The following is an 18,883-nucleotide window of genomic DNA, read 5'->3' on the forward strand; positions in this document are numbered from 1 at the left end:
CAGTGCTGTGCTCTGTCCTATCACACAGACGAAACTGAAGATGGAAAGCCTGAAAGAATCATTTCTTGGCAGGTGAGCAGTGTCCACCCTTCAAACTTATTAATGTAAACAGTAATCCCATAAGTATGTCAGCTTTATAGGAGAGAGGTTTATTAAACAGACCAGGGTCTGGGGTTAGTTCTTGGCACACTGCTGTTTTGCATACTGTAAAATTTTGGTTTTAAAAATATTTGGTATAGCTACATCTTATTTGGCAAATTCCTATTCTTGGTATGATTATTTTTCTTTGGAAGGGTACATGTGGTTAGAGTGTGGGTTTTCAAAGCCTTTTTCCTAAAAAATGAGATGTTGAAAGCTTTCCTTATAATTGTGCCTTGTGGGATTTGGACTTCCTTTTATTAATAGCAGCTACTATATACTGAGCACTTACTATGTTCCAAGCATCATATTAGGTACTTTGTATGAATCATTTTATTTAGGCTCACAGTAACCTGAGGCAGTAGGTGTTACTATCCTCATTTTATGGATCTGAAAGTGACTTGTAAAAGGCCATTCAGCTGTGGAGTGGCAGTCAACCCGACCAACTATTGCTGGTAGAGCAGGCTGCTCCTCAGAGTGGAAATCCTCACATTTTGAAAAAAATCTGTGTGAAAAGACTGGGGTGGGAGGAGGTACACCACAATACTCATGTTTGTCTCTAGGTGGTGGGGATTAAAATTTTTCCTTATTTTCTACAATGTATTTATTTTTCTCATTTTCAGAAGGATTGTATAGCATTCTGAAATGGAAAACTCAAGATCAGTTACATGAAAATATTTTTCTTCCAAAAGATTTGTTGCTGCTCTTCCAGTTCCATTTAACACACATCATGCCAAGCATTATTCCAAGTGTTCTGGCTGCAAAGATAAGTCACTGGCCCTGGTGGCAAGTTGTTAGGCTGCTGATTCTTCAAGGCCCAGCTCAAGTGTCTATTGCAAGTGCATCCCCATCACCTGTGCCCAGTTACTTCTCACCGCCTCTGCTGTTACCACCTCAGTTCAAACCACTATCACCTCTCACTTTGTCTTCTTCTCCAAGTCTGTTTTCCATGTAACAGGCAGAGTTATCATGAACCTCCTTTTCTCAGACCCTTCCAGTGGTCTTAGGCCAGAATCCAAACTCCGACCATGACCCTAAGGCCCTACGCAATCTGGTCCACGCCTACCCCTGGCCACATCTCCTAGTCTGATTCTTGTTCACTCTGCCCAGCTACTACGGTCTTTTTTGTTTCTCCCACTCACCAGGCACATTCAGAGAAGCTTGTTCATGACCTTTACACTTGCTGTGCCATGGCAGCTGTTAGCCCAGTTAGTTCCTAGCTCATTTTTCACGTCATTCAGATCTTTGCTTAAACGTTGTCTCCACAGAGCAGCTTTCTCTGATGATGCTTTTGAAACTAGCTTACCTTTTCTAGACATAAGTTGACTTCCTGCACTAGTATAGAAGTTCTACAAGGGCTGGGACCTTGTAGTGTTTGCTGTGGTTGTATCCCATTGCCTTTAATAGTGCCTGGCAGGTAGCTGGTGCTCCATATTTGTTGAATGGATGGACAAATGACGTGTTCTATGACCAATGGGAAACTCAGAGTGGCTGGAAGATTGAGGGAAGGGGAAAGCAACTGGAGATAAAGATGTAAAGGCAGTTAGGGGCCAATCCATGAAAACCCTTGAAATTCCCACTCAGGAGTTGGCCATCACCCTCTGGTCAGGGGAATCCTCCAAGAAATGCTGAACCTCAACCCCTTGTCTGTGTGAACTGGCCATAGGAATGGAGCCTTTCAAAGGTGAGGTGTGTGGTGAAGTCTGGCCTGCAGTTTCTGAGCATGTTTAGAAAATGAGAGAACATGGTTGAACTAAAAAAGCAAACCCCACATTGGTCACTGTTAATCATAATTAGTAATGTCTGTGATTTGTATAATCTTTCTTCCAAAGTGTTCCAGGTCTTGAGACACGATCCCTTTGGTCCCCCCAGGCCCTGCCACAATAGCAACCTTGGCATGTGACTCACCACCCTCCCCTGCCATATAATACCCTATTTATCACCTGTCTTACCCCTTCCTTTCCATGTCAAGTAATTTCTGCCTTGTTTTTTTTCTTCTCTTCCTTCCCTTCTCAAACCACAACCCATATAATTTTCATTGCCCTCTTTAGAACCTTCTTGTGTCTCAGCTCCAGCCTTTTTATAGGGAAGGGGAGCAGACCTGAAACAGCGTGGAGAGGGAGATGTACATTGTTAATTTACCTCCGTTACATAGTGGCGTTTTCCTCTGGACTGCAGTTCCTTTTCCAGCTTTGTAGTCCCCCTGGAAGACAGATGACTAAACACAAGCGTGGTTGCTGGTGCTTTAAAGTCATTGGTGATCTCAGTGCTCATTTGGGGTTAGCGTCCCTACCCATAGCATGAGATTTGTCAGTGTGCTTAAATAATAGAATTAAAGTATTGATTTCTGCTGTGCTTCATGTAATGATGCTTATACTTAGGGAGGAATTTAATATTTATTGAGTGCCTCCTGTATGCCAGGCACTGTGTGAGATGCTTTATGCGTATATTCTCATTTAAGACTCACATTTTGATGAGGTCGATATATTATCCCCATGAGAGAACTGAATTTGAAAGAAATTATTTGCCCGCAGTCGCACAGTCCATGTCTGTCTAAAGCCAGAGCCTGTGTCCTTGCGTACACTGCACAGCCAGCCCCAACCCTGCCACAGCACTTGAAAGTGCATAAAGGGTCTTCACAGACATTGTCATTTCAGTCTTCATAACAACCTGTAGGATTGGCAGGGTCGTCCCCAACTGACTTGTGAAAATGCACCATCACGGGGACTTCCTGCAGCCCTATTGCTCTCTGGTTTGGAGTCTGGGGCTTGGGCAGGGTCCTGTGCTCGTCACTGTGCTGGATGCAGGATTCGAATCCAGCTCTAGAAGAGTTAGATCATTGGTGGGCAATGCTGGAGGGGCCAGACCACAACCCCTGTGACATCATGAGAGCAGGGATGTGGGTGCTCGTTCTCTGAGGGAGGCCTGGAAGAGCTGCTGTCCTTTTCCTGCTTGTGAGGGTGGATGCAGGCCTGCCCAGGAGCTGGAAGCATCGGAGTGAGAGAAGGTTGGACAAGCCAGTAGTAAGGAACAGGGGAAAGAGCAGAGGTTTGGTGTGAGGAGACCCAGTCTGAGGGCTGCTACTTGGGAGTTGTGGGGCCTTAGGCAAACCACTTGCACTCTGAGCACAGATACCACAGCGTTTATTGTGCAGTCATGGTCAAACCTCACCACAGCGTGGAATAATACTTTCTCCAAAGGAAAGTCTCTGCTAACCTGACTGCTAACCAGCTGGTTATGGTTAACTATCCCAGAACAAGCCTGGGTACTGATACGAAGAGCCTGGAGACTCACTTCTCTTCCCTGCCCTTGAGAGAGAGGCTAGGCAAGTTGCTGCTCCTCTCGGGGCCGCAGTCTTCTCATCTGTAAAGCAAGGATGCTAATATCACCCATGATTAAAGAGGAAGTGTTTAGTCAGCTATATGTTCTATCATGTCCCTGAAATGCTCTGAAAGAAAAAAAAGCCTCTAGGTGAAATTAGAAAGGGTGAGCTTCATGCCAAAGGACCTGGAAAGACTTCTTGAAGGAGTGTGGTATGAGCTAGGTTACAAAGGCTGGATAGGGGTCAGCAGGGAAGGAGGCAGAGTTTTGGTGGAACGGCTGGCGCAGAGGACCAGGCAACATCCCAGTACAGGAAGGGCTACTGCTCTGTCTTTCCTTCCCGTCTGACTCCATCAGCATCTCCCACATTCACAGCTCCTGCCCTCAATTCTCAATTCTAAGAGGCTATTAGTTATGAGACACAATTTTAATTAAATAGCAGCTTTGGGGAGAATAAAAAATTTTCTATGTAAACAAATATTGGTTTTAGTTGCATCTCAATTCCAAAACTATTAAATTGTGGGGAGAAAACGTATCTTAGAATTGAGAAAATACAGAATATGTCACTTTAGAATGAATACTACCAGAAACGTTTGTCATGTGGACCTTGAGACTGATGTTCGTGTTCTTGTTCTGCCACATAACGAGCTTTTTTATTCTGGGCAAGTTGCTTGATTTTCCTAAGCATCAATTCATTTTTTACATGGTCTATAAATTGCCTGGGCATTGGAGGTGAGCAGTTAAGGTTGTTTGAATCTGCATGTTGATTCGTTTTGGAAAGAGGTCTACAGAACATATTTTGTCTGAAATCAGAGGTTGCTATATTAAAAAAACAAAAACTATACATATTATCATTTTAGAATAGCGTAACAGAGCAGTAGTTTTCAACCAGAGGCGATTTTACCCACCAAGTGACATTTGGCAACGTTTGGAGGCATTTTTGGTTGTCACAACTATGGTGGCAGTGGTGGTGCGGAAGCTACTGGCATGTAGTGTGTAGAGCCTAGACGTGCTGCTAAACATCCTACATCGCACAGAATAGGCCCCCAGAACAAAGGCTTTTCTGGCCCCAAATGTCCATAGCACAAGGCTAAGAAACCCTGACATAGAGATTAAGAATGGGGATTATGGAGCCCAACTATCTGGATTTGAACCCTAGCTCTGCCACCTGCTAGAGCTGTGTATCCTTGGGTCAGTTACTTGACCTCTGTCATCTGGGAAAGAATAGTAAGTTTCTGCCACAGAGGGTGCTTGTGAGGGTTACTGGGACTTAATGTTGGTAGAGCATTTCGAATGGAGACTGGCTTCCATGAGGCACCTAGTGAGTGTCCGCTTTTATTTTAAGTAATCGAATAAACGCTAGAGTTTGTGAAAATACCTTGACTGGTACCAGGACCTCAGATAATTTACTTAACCCCTTGTGCCTCAGTTTCTCCATCTGTTAAAAAATGTTGTGGAGGTCAGATGAAATTAAGGATATGACAGCACGATGGAATCTGGAAAATCTTACAACTACACTTGTGTCATTATTATTGCCTCAAACTGCAGTAAGAGAATGTTCTGGGGCTGAAGTAATAAACTCTCCTGGGCCAGGCTGTAACTCAGCAGAAGGGACAGCCAGAGAGAGGAGGTGCTCAGAGCAGAATATTGCAGGCCCAGCAGTGGATTGCATCTTAAGTACATCCTCAGCTGTGAATCCCGGAAGTCGCCTTTATTGCACTGTTACGTGCAAACTGCGCCCCAGCTTTACATACCACTTTCCCCAGAGGAGTACTTGGCGAATCGGCATACATGCCTGCTCTGCAGGCTCTAAACTTAGGGAAAAACAACAGCTCAGATGGAAAGAGTGCCCTGAAAGCCCCTGGCCAGGGATCTGTTCCTGTTCCTCCTCTGTCTTCTCTGGTCCCAGTTTTTTCAGCTCTCAGATGAAGGAACTGGATTGCTGGCCTGGACTCCAAGGCTTGTTGGAGCCCTGGCTCTACCCACACAGGAGTGAGTCAGGATTATTATTATCTTTAACAATTATATCTGTGAACAGTAATCTAGCAGGAATTGTGTCAAGCAATTTACATAAATAAACATATAATTCTCAGAACAACCTGGTGAAACATTGACCTTATTGCTGATGCTATCACTGAGGCTCAGAGACGTTAAGCAACTTGCCCAAGAACGCATAGAGCCAGATCCACATCACTCTTGACCAACACCCTGCAGTATCACAAGCCAGAATGTGCAAAGAGCCTGGCGAACACTAGGCACTGAATATTTGTTCATTGTGTTGAATGAATGAATGCCCAAGGGCAAACCACAAAGTAGCTTGTGCCTCATCCAGCTCTGTCCATCCCTGCCTCTCACCACCTCATCCCTTCTCCTTGCCTGGGCTCCCAGTGCCTGCTCTCTCTTGGCGCCCTCTCGGCAGCAAGTAAAACTGTTCTTTAAGGGACCTTCAGTGACAGCTGAAGAGACTAGCCTTTTCCACTACTCCATCTGGTGAGCCTGCTCTGAGGGGGGCTTGGGGACCTAGAGGTGAGTCATCCCCAGCACCTGATCTGAGGGGAATCTACATCTGCGGAAGGTGGGTGGGGGTGAGAGGGGAGACTGACGAGAAAACCAGCTGGTCACAAGCCGAATGATCAAAGCAGCCCTTGAAGGGAAAGGCTCAGGGAAGCCTTCCCTGGGGCTGAGGCTGCTTTTGAAATTTGCCTACCTGTACTTGGCACAGACTGGGCCACAGCTGCCTTCTCCCATCCATCCCAATTTATCCTTCATTCAGTGTCCTGACACCACACAATGGAAAACTAAGAAGCAGTCTCTCTAGCAGCTCAGAATCCACACTGGGGATAAAGGGAGAGAGAAACTGCTGCAAAAACCCTACTATGTGCCAGATACTTTCATCTACTTTGTTTAACTTAGTATTCATAAGTAGTCAATGAGGTAGACATGCCCATTGTGGAGTGAGGGGAAAATAGGGTTCAAAGAGGTTAGGCAGTTTGCTGAAGGTTCCAGAGGAAATTGCTTATGAGGAAGCTTGCTTAAACAGGTAGAATTGGCCTCTCCATTTTGGATCCCTGTGCAGGTCTACTCTCATAGGGCCCCCTAGAGGCACAGTGTTGGGGTGTCTAGTGGGCTGCAGAGTCGGGTGGGGAGTGAGGAAAGCTCAGTTTCTACAGACCCCCATAGGTTCTCTGGTCAAAACAACTCAGGGGATGCCCACCTCCTAGGGAGTGCCCATGCAGACAAGGGCAGGAACACATAATGTGGCAAGACATCCCCAGATCCACATCCAAAGGTGGGCATTTTTCTTGGTGGGGCTTTGGATGGGGATGAGGGCCCAGGGGAGAGGCTTGGGAGAGAGGGACCTCTCCCCTCTTCCTGGGACTGCCCAAGAGCAGGCCAACAAGCTGCTTTGGGGCAGTCAGTCAGATCTACAGTGCTGAAGTTCTGCCGGCGCCATCCATGATGAACAGATTTGTGGACACAGGTATAACAAGCTACTGCATCCCCACTCATTAACCCAATCACAATCACACACAACAACCTAACCCTGCACCCATCCAGCCCTCTGTCCCTTTCTCCTCCCTCCCTCAGGCATTCCTCTATTGCACTCAGTAATTTCTTTCTTTCTTTCAACAAGGGTCTGGGACACTTGTCAGGCATCTCAAGGATTTTGCCAGGATCCAAGAAGTCTTCATCATGGTGCAGAAAGCATGAGACCCAAGCCTCGACAGATGAGCTGGAACTTTGGCAGGAAGAAGTGGGTTAAAACAAAGAGCAGTCCAGATGGAAGGGATGGTGTGAGCAAAGGCAGAGAAGCTGTAAAATCTGTGAGAAGTGTAAGCAATAATTTATCATCCGCATTGGCAGAACAGCGTTTCCCAAGAATATGTGAGCACAGAGCATCTCATGAGATCAGTCACCTGAGGAATGCCCTTAAGGAAGTTCTTTGGTACCTTGTGTGTGTGTGCGCACGCGTGTGTGTGTGTGTGAGAGAGAGAGAGAGAGGGAGAGGGAGAGAGGGGGAGGGAGGGAGGGAGGGAGGGAGAGAATATAGTGAGGGTGAAGGCATTTGTGCTTGCTCTTAGAGATGGGGATTCCCAGCATCTAGTCACAGAATAGTAGACCCCAGAGATACTCTGTGGAAACATGGTACCACAATAAGCGTGGGAAGTGCCACATATAGTGTCTTCCTTGGGAGTCACAAGGCACAGCAGCATATTAAAGGCCACACACCCCACACCCCCCTGCCCCAAGTCCTGCACAAAGACACTTTAACTTTGCTTAACCCTGTATGGACCAAACTAATTTCACCACAGATCCGTTTGTTTCAGGGAACATTTTTGTTTGGGGGACTAGGGGACTAATTCTGTTTTTAAGTTAATGTGTGTTTACAGTATGAATACATTTCAAACTGAGCAATGGGGTATGCTTTGCAAAGCTTTCCTCCCACACTTGCTCCCTTGGACTCCCAGTTTCCTCCTTCCAGAGGAAGTTATTTGTGGCCCTTCTGTATTTTCCTAGGGAATTCTAGGTTACACAGGATGTGTTCCTTTCAAAACGTAGTTGGAGACAACTGACGAGCACATTTCTTCTGCAGGCATGTTCCATCCTAGGGATATGTCATGTGTGTTTAGCCATTCTTCTACTGATGGACATGGAGATCATTTCTAACCTTTTATTAATCTGAACCAGGGGTTGGCAAACTGTGGCCTGCTGACTAAATCTGGCCCACTGCCTCTTCTTGTAGCAATGAGCCCGTATGGTCCTCAAGCCTAAAATGGTTACTGTCTGGTCCATTATTGTTCTAAAAAAATACTGTAACGAATATCCTTATCCATTATTGCAAACACATGCAAGTAGATCTCATAAATAGCATCCTATTTGATCTAAGCCAATCTGAGGGCCATAGCTCAAAAAGTACATTTCACTGTTATTTTTAGTTGATTTTTCTTTTGTTTTGAGTGAGGTTAAGCATCTTTTCACAGGTATAAATGTTTACTTTCCTCTTTTTTGTAGGTTTTGCTTTTTTCCAATTGGATACAAAATATGAACAAAGGTATTTTTCCTATCACTTTATAAAATATTAAGGCAATTAGCATTCTGTCTTGTGTGTGTTTTCTCCATTTGTCATTTGTCTGACTTTATGATTTTTTTTTCATGTTGAAATGCTTACTTATCAGTGACGTGAAGGTGGGCTTGGGTGCTGACAGCAAAGGGGGTGGAGGTCCTGGGCCAGGCAGGCTGTTCTTGTTTTTGAGCCCCTACCTTCTTCTAGGCCCTGGGAATCCAGTGGTGAAGGAGATAGGCAGAGGCTCTGCCATGGCGGCAGTGATGGGCAGTAGGGCAGTGTTCAGCGAGAATGTCACAGGGGCACCTCCGCAGCTGGACCTGATGAATGAGGAGGGACTACCCAGGGTCCAAGCTGCAGGGGGAGAGTTCTGAGCAGTGACTCATACAAGGCTAAACCTCAGAGAGATGGAGGTTTCAGAGTCAGGTTCCTGGAGCCCAAGCTGTCCTTGGGTGGTGATGAGGCACCTGGCACAGCCATTCCTGGGTGGGTGGGGGGGGGCAAGGATAGAGTCTAAGGGGTCTCCTCGAGCCCCTGAGTGGACAGAAAGCTGCTCCACTAGGCCCTGCTCTAGGCAGGGATTTCCTCTCTCTGTACGAGGGAAGAAAGAGACTCTCGGGCCTGAAGCCATCCAGCCAGTGGAGACTTAAACTGAGGTCTGAGTGGTTAGGACTGGCCAGGGTGGCGATGAAGTGTGTTGTTCTAAGAGCCGCAGAGGATGGGGAGACAATGCTGACCTCTCCTGGAGTGAAGGCCTCTTCCTGCCTCTCCACAGCCCTGGCCCTGTGCACACCTCTCCAGAGAATCAAAGACCAGGTGGCAGCCTGGGAGGGGAGGAGGGGCCCTGAAGGGAGATGTGACTGGAGAGGGGGCTGAGACCAGACCCTCGAGCCTTGAATGCCAGGCTCAGGCAGTTAGAGATTGCTGGAGGTGATGGGGGCCAGGGAGCCTGGGAACTGCTCTGCTCCCCTGCCTGGAGCCCCGCCCCAGGGCTCCTTGCAGGTGATGACAGGATGAGGCGGGGAGCTGTGGGGAAAGCCAAGAGCTCACAAAGGTTCTGCTGTGCTTGGCCAGGGCCTCCACCAGGGCCGGCTTGCTTGCTTGCTTGCTTGGAGGGAAGGATATGATTTAGAAAGGTGATTGCCGGGGGCTCAGGGCCAGGCCTGCTGGCTGCCAGCCAAGCACAGCACCCTCACTCCAAGCTCCGCATCTTGGGGCCTCCTCATTTCCCTTTATTTTGGTGCTCCTTATTAGACCCAAGTAGGATTCCACAGCCTTGAACTGAGGACTTACTAAACACAAGGGCCAGTGCTTACCTGAGGACCTGGGAGGCAGGGGTGTGCGGGGCGTGGGGGAAGGGTAGGGGTACAGCACTGGCCCAGTGAGCACTTCATGGAGAAAGAAATGCATGAAGGCTGCCCTTCACTGAGCACCTACCATATGCCAAACACTGGGTGTTTATAGTGTTCATATTTAATCCTCTCAACTACCCAGCAAGGTAGGTATTATTATCTCCATTTTACAGATGAGAAAAGAGAGTCCTAGAAAGGCTACGTGACTTGCCAGGGTCACACAGTGAGTCAGTGGTAGGGCCAGAATTCTAACTCAGGTCGGCCCTGCCTATGAATCTAATTTCCGCTTAACCCCTACCCTGCTTTGTGCAAGAAATGATCCTGTGTCTCACATGTGTCTGGCAAAGAGTAAGGGGGGGTGTCCCATAAATGTTGACTTCATCATGCACTCTGTCTGCTAGAGCTTGTGAACCTCACAGCAACCCTTCAGGATCAGTAATATTTCTCTCAGTTTAATAATGCAAGCTCAGAGAAGCTGAGCAACTTGCTCAAGGTCACACAGCTTACAGCAGAGGATGGGGAACTTGGGGGAAATTCAAAAGAAGGTGGTGTGGAGTGGAGCAAGCTAGCCCAAGGAATGACAGGGAATTTTCAAGAAGCTCAGGGTGCCCACTGAAGACTGGGAGTGTCCCTGGAAGCTACAGATTTGAGGGTGGAGTAGTGGGGCTGTTCATTCAGCCCTGACCCTCGATGGGCTCTCACCCATCAGAAGAGCGGCACTCAAAGAGCTGGGCTCAGGACACCTGCCTGGCCCCATGTATTCCCTTTGTGACCTTTAACAAGAAAGGGCCTTCATCAGGACTATTTCCTCTTCGTCAGATGAGCACAGCTGGACTAGGTCTTTGATTCTCTTTTTTTTAAGTACCTTTCTTTCTTAAAAATAACCTTTCTTAAAAATAACCTTAAGCTAAACCTTAATATTCTTTCATACATTCAACAAATATTTATTGAGACCTTCCAGGTGCCTGGAACATATGGTTAACTGGATTTTCTTCCTGCTTTGAGGCACTCTGACATAAGGTAGAAAAATTAAGGGTAGCTACTCCTCCGCTCAGGGTAGGAATCAGCCATCTGGGCTGCCAAGGGTCCACGTCCTCATCTGGGAGCGCACCCACCACAGAGCTGACCTGAGAGGCTCAATGTCTGTGCTGATAGGACCCTTAGAGATATTCCCACGCTCACAACTGTCCATTTCACAGATTAGGCGATGAAGGCCCAAAATGTAGACCAGATCTCAGGTCCCCAGTCAAAGAGGCTTTGTGGAGGCAGGCGTGTCTAAGACGAAACAGAAGCAGGAAAAAGGCATGGCCTAAGCAAAGCCCTTGAGGAGGAGGGAAAGAAGCCGTCTTGCAGAGGCCAAGCCCTCCCACCCCCTTCCCTCCCCTGCCTGGCAGAGCCTTCTGAACAACCAGCCCCCCACCCCCCTACCCACCCCCACCATCCTCTGCCCAGAGCCAGGGTGTCAGCTTGGATTTGGTGACAGTAGCCCCAAAGGAGGTGTTGGATCGCTGAAGCCCTCCATTGTAGAAGCTCTGGCATCTTCCATGAGCCCAGCCTCGCCAAATTGTCCTCCTGCCAAGCTGGAGAGCGGCTGGCTCCTGGGGGGGACCCACTCCAGGCAGGTAACTTGATCCTCTGCAGCCCAGCACCAGCCTATCTCTGGCCACCAGAGCTGGAATCCTGAAGAGTTTATGGCAACATGGCAGGACCTGTGAGCTTCTTTCAGGGTCAGGAAAGGAGACTACCGGGAGCCCCAGAGCCGAGAGGGGTGGGGAGAATATGGAGCTGACAGGCCAGAGACCCAGGTTCTAGCCCCAACTCGTCACTAATTTTCTGTGTGACTTTGGGTAAACCACCTCCTCTGTCTGGGCCTCAGTGTTCACATAAAGGAGTCTGATAGAAGGCTGGTTTCCAAAAGCCTGCAGATGCACTGATGGGCCAGGGTCTCTAACAAAAGTCTCCTCGGTCTGCAGCATCCCTTTCAGGTAAACGTCTTACTACTCTGTGCCGGGTGATCAGGGTGCCCGCTGGCTCTGAGTCCCACAACCTGGCCACCTGCCCCCTCAAGCAGTAGGGGGAGGAGGGGCTGGTTGCCGTCTTGGTCCTCAGCCTCTCTCTGCTCTGGTGGAACATTCCAAGTTGAGTGGAACTACATTGGGTGTGGCTTCCATTTCCCGCAAGATAACCAAAATGAAACAGGATTTTTCTCAAGAACTGTGATAAAGCTTAAGAACAAGCTAGATACAGACTCCTAAATTGACAAAACTGATGTATGAGTAATACTGTAATATAAAGCTTTGTTTCTCCCCTGGAATTTGTTTTACTGTCATACATGCAAACTATGCTATTGTAAATTTACCACTGCCCCTTTTTAGAAGGACTGACTGTCCTTTATTGAGATTATGCCTTTCCCATTTTATAGCATTAAAATGTCTTTTAAGATGAATAATGGTGTGATAGTACATGATATTCTTTTTATTTTAATTTATTGTTTTGGTTAATATTTATTTATTTATTTATGGCTGCGTCAGGTCTTCATTGCGGTGCACAGGCTTCTCTCTAGTCGTGGCACGCAGGCTCTGTAGTTGTGGCACGTGGGCTTAGTTGCCCCGCGGCATGTGGGATCTTACTTCCCCAACCGTGGATCGAACCCGCGTCCCCTGCATTGGAAGGTGGATTGTTAGACACTGGACCACCAGGGAAGTCCCCATGATAGCCCTTTGAGTAAACTTTTTACAAATTCTAACATATAGAGTAGTCACGCGCACAAGTGTCCAGCCTGATGCATTTCCACTAAGTGAACAAACTCTGTAACCACCACCCAGATGAAGAAACAGAACGCTGTGGTAATTCTTCTTTTTAATTTTCTTTACCGAGCAAAATAAAATCTTGGCAACTTTACGCTGGTCTCCCCCCTCTTTATGTAAAATTTACTCATCTGTAAGACTTAAAATTTGGCTAGATGATCTCATGTCCCGTGCAGTGTGAGCACTCTGTGGTTCTACCTGAGTCCCTAGAACTGGCATCTTCGGAGATGCACCAACCAGAGGGCAGCAGGCCTGGCCTGGGATTCCACCGCCCAGTCCTGGGGGATAGGGAGGATCTGGACAAATGTCCCTCCAGATGCGGGACTCAGCACCGCTGGCTGCTGGAAGCCAGGGCCAGGGGACAGTGAGGAGGAGTGGCTTTGGGCAGGAGATGCCGGGGATGAATCATTCCTCCCATCCGGGCCTCTCTCTAGCTGCTTTTCATTAGCTATAACTCTTCCCTTCCACCCACCCGCCCTCCTGGACACCTAAGAATCCCCAGGGGCTCTTTTGTGCACCATCATCGCCCCCTCCTCTCTCCCCAGACCCAGAAAATCATTCTCTACCTCTTTTTTTCTCTTGATTGATATATGGGGGAATCCTGGCATCTTTCTGAAAGGTTAAGAAATTTGTTAAAATCATACAGCAGGCTGGGAGTCCAGGAGGCCATATTCGCTCCACTGAGCACATTTATCAAGGACTTGCTTTGTACTAAAAACACAGGTGAAAGTGATTCTAAGGAAGAAGATCCTTTCTGTTCAATTAATTATTATTCTGTTCAATAAGTATGTCCCCAGGCCTCACTAGGTGCTGACCATTCATGCACACAGCAAGTATGTATTGAGCAGCTTCTCTGTGTCACTTGGCTGAAGTCACTGTCCTTAGGGAGTTCACAGCCTGGTGGGACAGACAAAATATCTACCGTTGAAGCCAGGCAGTGATCACGGTAATGACAATGGGATAAGGGATGAGGGAGAAGGAAGAATCCATGAGGTTGCAGGGGCCACAGGAGGCTTCAGGAAGGCGTGGTATTTGAAGTTGCCCTCGACAGATGAATTGCATTCCACGTCCTCAGCTTAGCTCCCCAGAGTCCCCCAGAATGTTCCTCTCCTGCTAGCATTTCAGAGTTGGTCAGTGTTAGGCTAAGCCTTCTGCTGAAAATGACTGCCCTCCTGCCACTAGTGACCTTGGCTTAGGGGCTTTTTGTAACTCACTCAATTTTTAAAAACTTTAGTTGTACATGCACATAGTTTAGAAAGTCTATAAGGCTTGTAATGGAAAATAGTAGTCCCCCATTCAACACATACACACACACAGACAGACCACTTCTCACTCTGCAGAGGCAATTGCTTTCAGTTCTGAATTATTTCCTCATAATGCTACTTCTTGATTTCTTTTTAGTTTTAAGTACCTTTCTCCCACCCACCCACCACCTTTCTCCTTGCTCTCTCCACACCCACATGTCCATTTTGTGTTCCCTGTCATCCTCCCAGTATAATTACATCACAAGTGTGGTTGGAACAGTATTCACTGTTTGCATTATTAGGCAATATAAATGCTGTTGACAAGTGAACCGTGTCATATGCGCTGATTACTTTTCCTTTCCTGCATAACAATTACAGTTATGTAATCTCCTCTCGATATGCTTAAATTCTTTGGATAGTCTACCAATTTCATCTTCTGGAGTCTTTCAACCTGCTCCAGTCAGGATTAGTTACTTTCTACCTCACTACCATTGGCCTGGGGATTCCTCTGCCTCCTGCTTTGTGGCATCTTCTCTTCCTTCGATGCCATGTCCTCCTCTTTCTTGGTTTACTCACTCACTTCTGTTGAAGCACATTCTCCAGTAGCTTCCTGAGAAAATGTGCAAAGAGACCTTACATGACTAAATATGTCTTTATCTGCACCCTTGATGATTATTTGGCTGGGATGGAAATAATTTCCCTCAGAATTCTGAAGGCACATTGTCTCCTAGTTCCCACCTTACTATTGAGAAATCCAATGTCAGTGTGATTCTTAAGCCTTTGTTTGAAGCCTGCTTATTTCTTCTTCTATCTGGAAGCTTTTGTGATGTTTTTGTTCTCAGGGTTCTGTAATTTTGATGTCTTGGTGTCAATCTACTTTCATCAATTGTGCTAAATCCTCAACGGGGCATTTCAATCTGAAACTGATGTATTTCAATTCTAGGACATTTTCTCTAATCCATCTTTCTAAAATTCCTGTTATTCAGGTGTTGAGTTCCCTTGACTAGCCCTCAAACTATCGTGTCTTTTCTGTTTTCCATCTCTTAGCCTTTTTGCTCTAGTTTCTCAAATTTATATTCCAACCACTTTGTTTTTTTTTAGTTTTTCATTTTCTGCTATTGAAGTTTCCCAAGAGTTCTTCTCCTTTTTTTTTTCTTTCCTGTAGCATCCCATTCTTGTTCATGGATGCAATATCTTATCTCTTAGGACATTAATGACAGTCTTCTCTTTTAAGTCTTCTGCTTTTTGCATAGTCCCTATCTTTCACGTTCCTTTCCCCCCCACCCCGATGTTTGTTTTAACCTCATTCTTTTTTTTTATAAATTTATTTATTTATTTATTTATTTTTGGCTGCATTGGGTCTTCATTGCTGCATGCAGGCTTTCTCTAGTTGCGGTGAGCGGGGGCCACTCTTTGCTGCGGTGCGTGGGCCTCTCACTGCGGTGGCTTCTCTTGTTGCAGAGCACAGGCTCTAGGCATGAGGGCTTCAGCAGTTGTGGCTCGTGGGCTCTAGAGCACAGGCTCAGTCGTTGTGGCATATGGGCTTAGTTGCTCCGTGGCATGTGGGATCCTCCCGGACCAGGGCTCGAACCTGTGTCCACTACATTGGCAGGCGGATTCTTAACCACTGCACCACCTGGGAAGTCCCTTAACCTCTTTCTTATTAGAGGCTTCCCTCAAATGTTTATTCATCCTTTGCTGTCTTCTTATATTTAAAAATGGGACACTAAAAGACTTGATACATGATGATCATGACTGGGGCTGTGTACCGGGATCTGTTGGGCCATTCCATGTCTTTTTTTGTTGAGCTGGTCAAGAGAAAAGCTCTTCCAATCTCCTGCCTGGAGGGTACTCTCCTGGCAGCCAGAGTCTGGGTAGCCGAATGGAGAAAGAAGGCTAGAGGCCTCAATATTGAGTACAAAGTGTTCACTTTATTCCTGTTGTTACAGTGCCCCCAGAATAGAGATCCTCTGTTAACCTCTCCTGAGAATAGACCTTCAGTATTCGACCAGGTGGGGAGGGTATCTGGAGTCTGATTGCTTCTTAAATATATTTTCAAACAATTTTCCTGTTTTTAAGCCTCCCTACCCACCCAATTTCCAGAAGTACCTGGGACAGCCAATTCCTAAACCATATGGGGGTTTCGCAGTGTAAACTGGGCTGCTCTTCAACTTTCTTTATTGCCTGTTTAGGATTCAGTCAGTTAGTTACCATTCTTTGTTGGCTCTGTCTGGTTTCCAATATTTTGATAAATCCCTTTACTGTTGTTTTAGTTGGTTTCAGGAAAGACCACAGTGTGTGTTCAACTTGTTATCTTTATCCCATTTCAATTTCTAAATGAACAGCAACATATTTCAAAGCAGGAATTCTCTGCTTCCAATTTACAGAAGTAAATAGAGTGTAACCAGAATATGGAAGAGGGCCTGCAGGGGCTTCCCCACCAGTTCTTTACCTGTTAAGATCTTTCCCGGCTTAAAAAAAAAAAGATCTTTCCTGGCTTTAAAAGCCCAGGTCAAAAGCCACTCTTTGTGACGCCTTTCTCAGTCTCCCAAGCTTGCATCTTGTTTTACCCAAGTTGGACTTACTGAGTGATAGACATTACAGAACCTTACAGACATTATTCCACTTAAACCTTTATACTTTATAGCTATAGAGGCTCAGAGAGGTGGATCCATAGATCAAGATCCCATGACTAATGAGTGACAGGACTGAACTCCTGTCTCCACTACCCAGGCCCTCTGACATTATCCCTAACTCAGGGGCTCCCCAAAGGAGGGGCTCACATTCTGGTGGGAAAAAAAAATGGCACATGTACTGCAAAGTCAGCCCCAGGCACAGAAAAGGAGTACCGAATAGGGATAAAGAAGTTGAGTGGTGTGCAGTCCAGAGGAAGGAGGGCTTCATCCCAAGTGACTGAATCAGGGTGGGCTTTACACAGGAGGTGGCATCTGAGCTCATCACCACCACCACCTCAGGCTGGCTTCTCTCCTTGCCTAGAGGACTGGCAGTGACAGCGAATAATCATGATGGTGGTGGTTCAGTGTGCAAAGCATTTTTACACAGATCTCTTTGATATTACAGAACTCTGTGGGCTGAATGTTATTTCCATTTTCGGCAAGAGGAAAATGAAGGCACAGAGAGGTTAATCACCAGCTCCTGGTAGCCCAGCAGAAAATGTTGGTTTCAGGATTCAAATCCATCCCTTCCAATTCCAGGTTCCCTGCTTCTCCCACCCTGTTCACTCTTGCTTCATCCTGGCCATCAGTTGAGGGGAGCCTTCCTACTCCGAAATATCTCTTCACCATTGTTTCACAATGTGTGTGTATGGCCCGCCTGTTTTTAAAAGCCGGTTATTGGGTCCCACCCGAGACCTACCTAATCAGTAGGAGATGGGGCCCTGGAATCCGCATTTTAACAACTGTCCCTGTGATTCTTGTGCTCACCTAAGAGTGAACCGCCCTGGGCCCACAGTGATGCTGAACAGCGCAGTGGGCAGAGCGGGGACCCTGGAGTCAGCACTGCCCTTCTTGGCTCTGTCTAGGGACCACCTCAGTTTCCCGCCTTCGAAGTGGGTGAGTCACGCGAGGCTCCGAGGGCCGACGTGCCGCGGGCTGCCCGCCCCAGTAGCACAGGCACGCTCCACACCTGCCTCCCTCCCCAGGCTCCTTCCCGCCTTCATCCACCTCGCGCCCCGCCCCAAGTGGAAGGAAACAGCTGGCGGCTCTTTGCCTCCAGGCTGCGGTCGCCTCTAATCGGCTACTGACGCGCCCTGAGGTTGGGGGCTCGGGGTCCCCATTCCGCACGCGCCGGCCCCCCGCCGGGACCCGAGGGCACTGCGCTCCCCGCCCGCCCCGGCAGCCGAGGCCCCCGCCTCCCTCCGTCCACCCCTCCAGCAGCCCATAAATATTCCCTGGGTCCGGAGGGGGCGGAAACGGACTTTCCAGCTCCCCTTCTGGCCCTGGCCCGCCTTCCCCCGCGCGAACCATGGGAGGAGAAGCCTGGACTAGAGTCAGCGCCTCTCCGGCCCGCGAAGCCTGAGGGGCGCATGCGCGACCCGGGACAGGGCAGCGGATTAGCTCCCGCGCCCCCGCTCGCAGGTGCTGCCCACGTGTGGGACCTGGGCAGCGGAGGCAAACAGACGCACCATGGAAATCTGCAGGAGGGCTCTGCACTCGACAGGCTTCCTGGGGATATTTAAGAAAAGCTCTGAAAGATGAACGCATGCGATGGACAGAGGGAACAGAATATGCAAAGACCAAGAGGGTGGCAATTGCGGAAATTACAGGTATTTTGTGTTAATGAAGTATTGAGTTCAAGGTGAAACGTCACAAGGCAGGGCTGGAGAGAGTGGCAGGAACCAATCCAAGCAGGGCCTTGTAAACAGTGCGGGGCAAGCACTGTAGGATTCTAAGCAGGACCTGTGCTTCGGCCAGATTGTTTGCTTTTAAGAAAGACCACTCTGGCTTGGTGTGGGAGGCGGAATAGAGGGGTTGCAGGACATGAGTGAGGAATCTGTAGACAGAGGTCATGGTGCCTGGCCAAAGTAGCTACAGTGGGAATGGAAAAAAGGGGATGGAGAATTCTGAGTGTTATGGGTAGGACTCAGTGACAGACTGGATGAGATGATGGGTGGATGGCCCAGCCTTTCCCAAGTGGGAAGCAAGGGGGAGGAGGGTTCCTCCTCCCACAATGTGTCCCTCCTTCTCTATCCATCCAGCTTGGATCCAAGGCCTCATTCAGTGCCTGACCCCGCCACCTCCAGGAAGCCTTCCCTGCTCCTTTATGGATTTCAGAACGTCAAAACTTGCCGTTTGGTTAAATTCTGTCTTGCATTGTTCTAGAATTAATTTGTGTGCATCAGCCTTCAAGGGAGCTCAGCATAGTGGTTAAGATCACATTAGAATCCTAGCAGTCCTGCTCTGTAACCTGGGAAAGTCATTTATTCTCTCTGAGCTT

The sequence above is a fragment of the Eschrichtius robustus genome, chromosome 11, assembly GCF_028021215.1.
Source record: "Eschrichtius robustus isolate mEscRob2 chromosome 11, mEscRob2.pri, whole genome shotgun sequence".
Lineage (NCBI taxonomy): Eukaryota > Metazoa > Chordata > Mammalia > Artiodactyla > Eschrichtiidae > Eschrichtius > Eschrichtius robustus.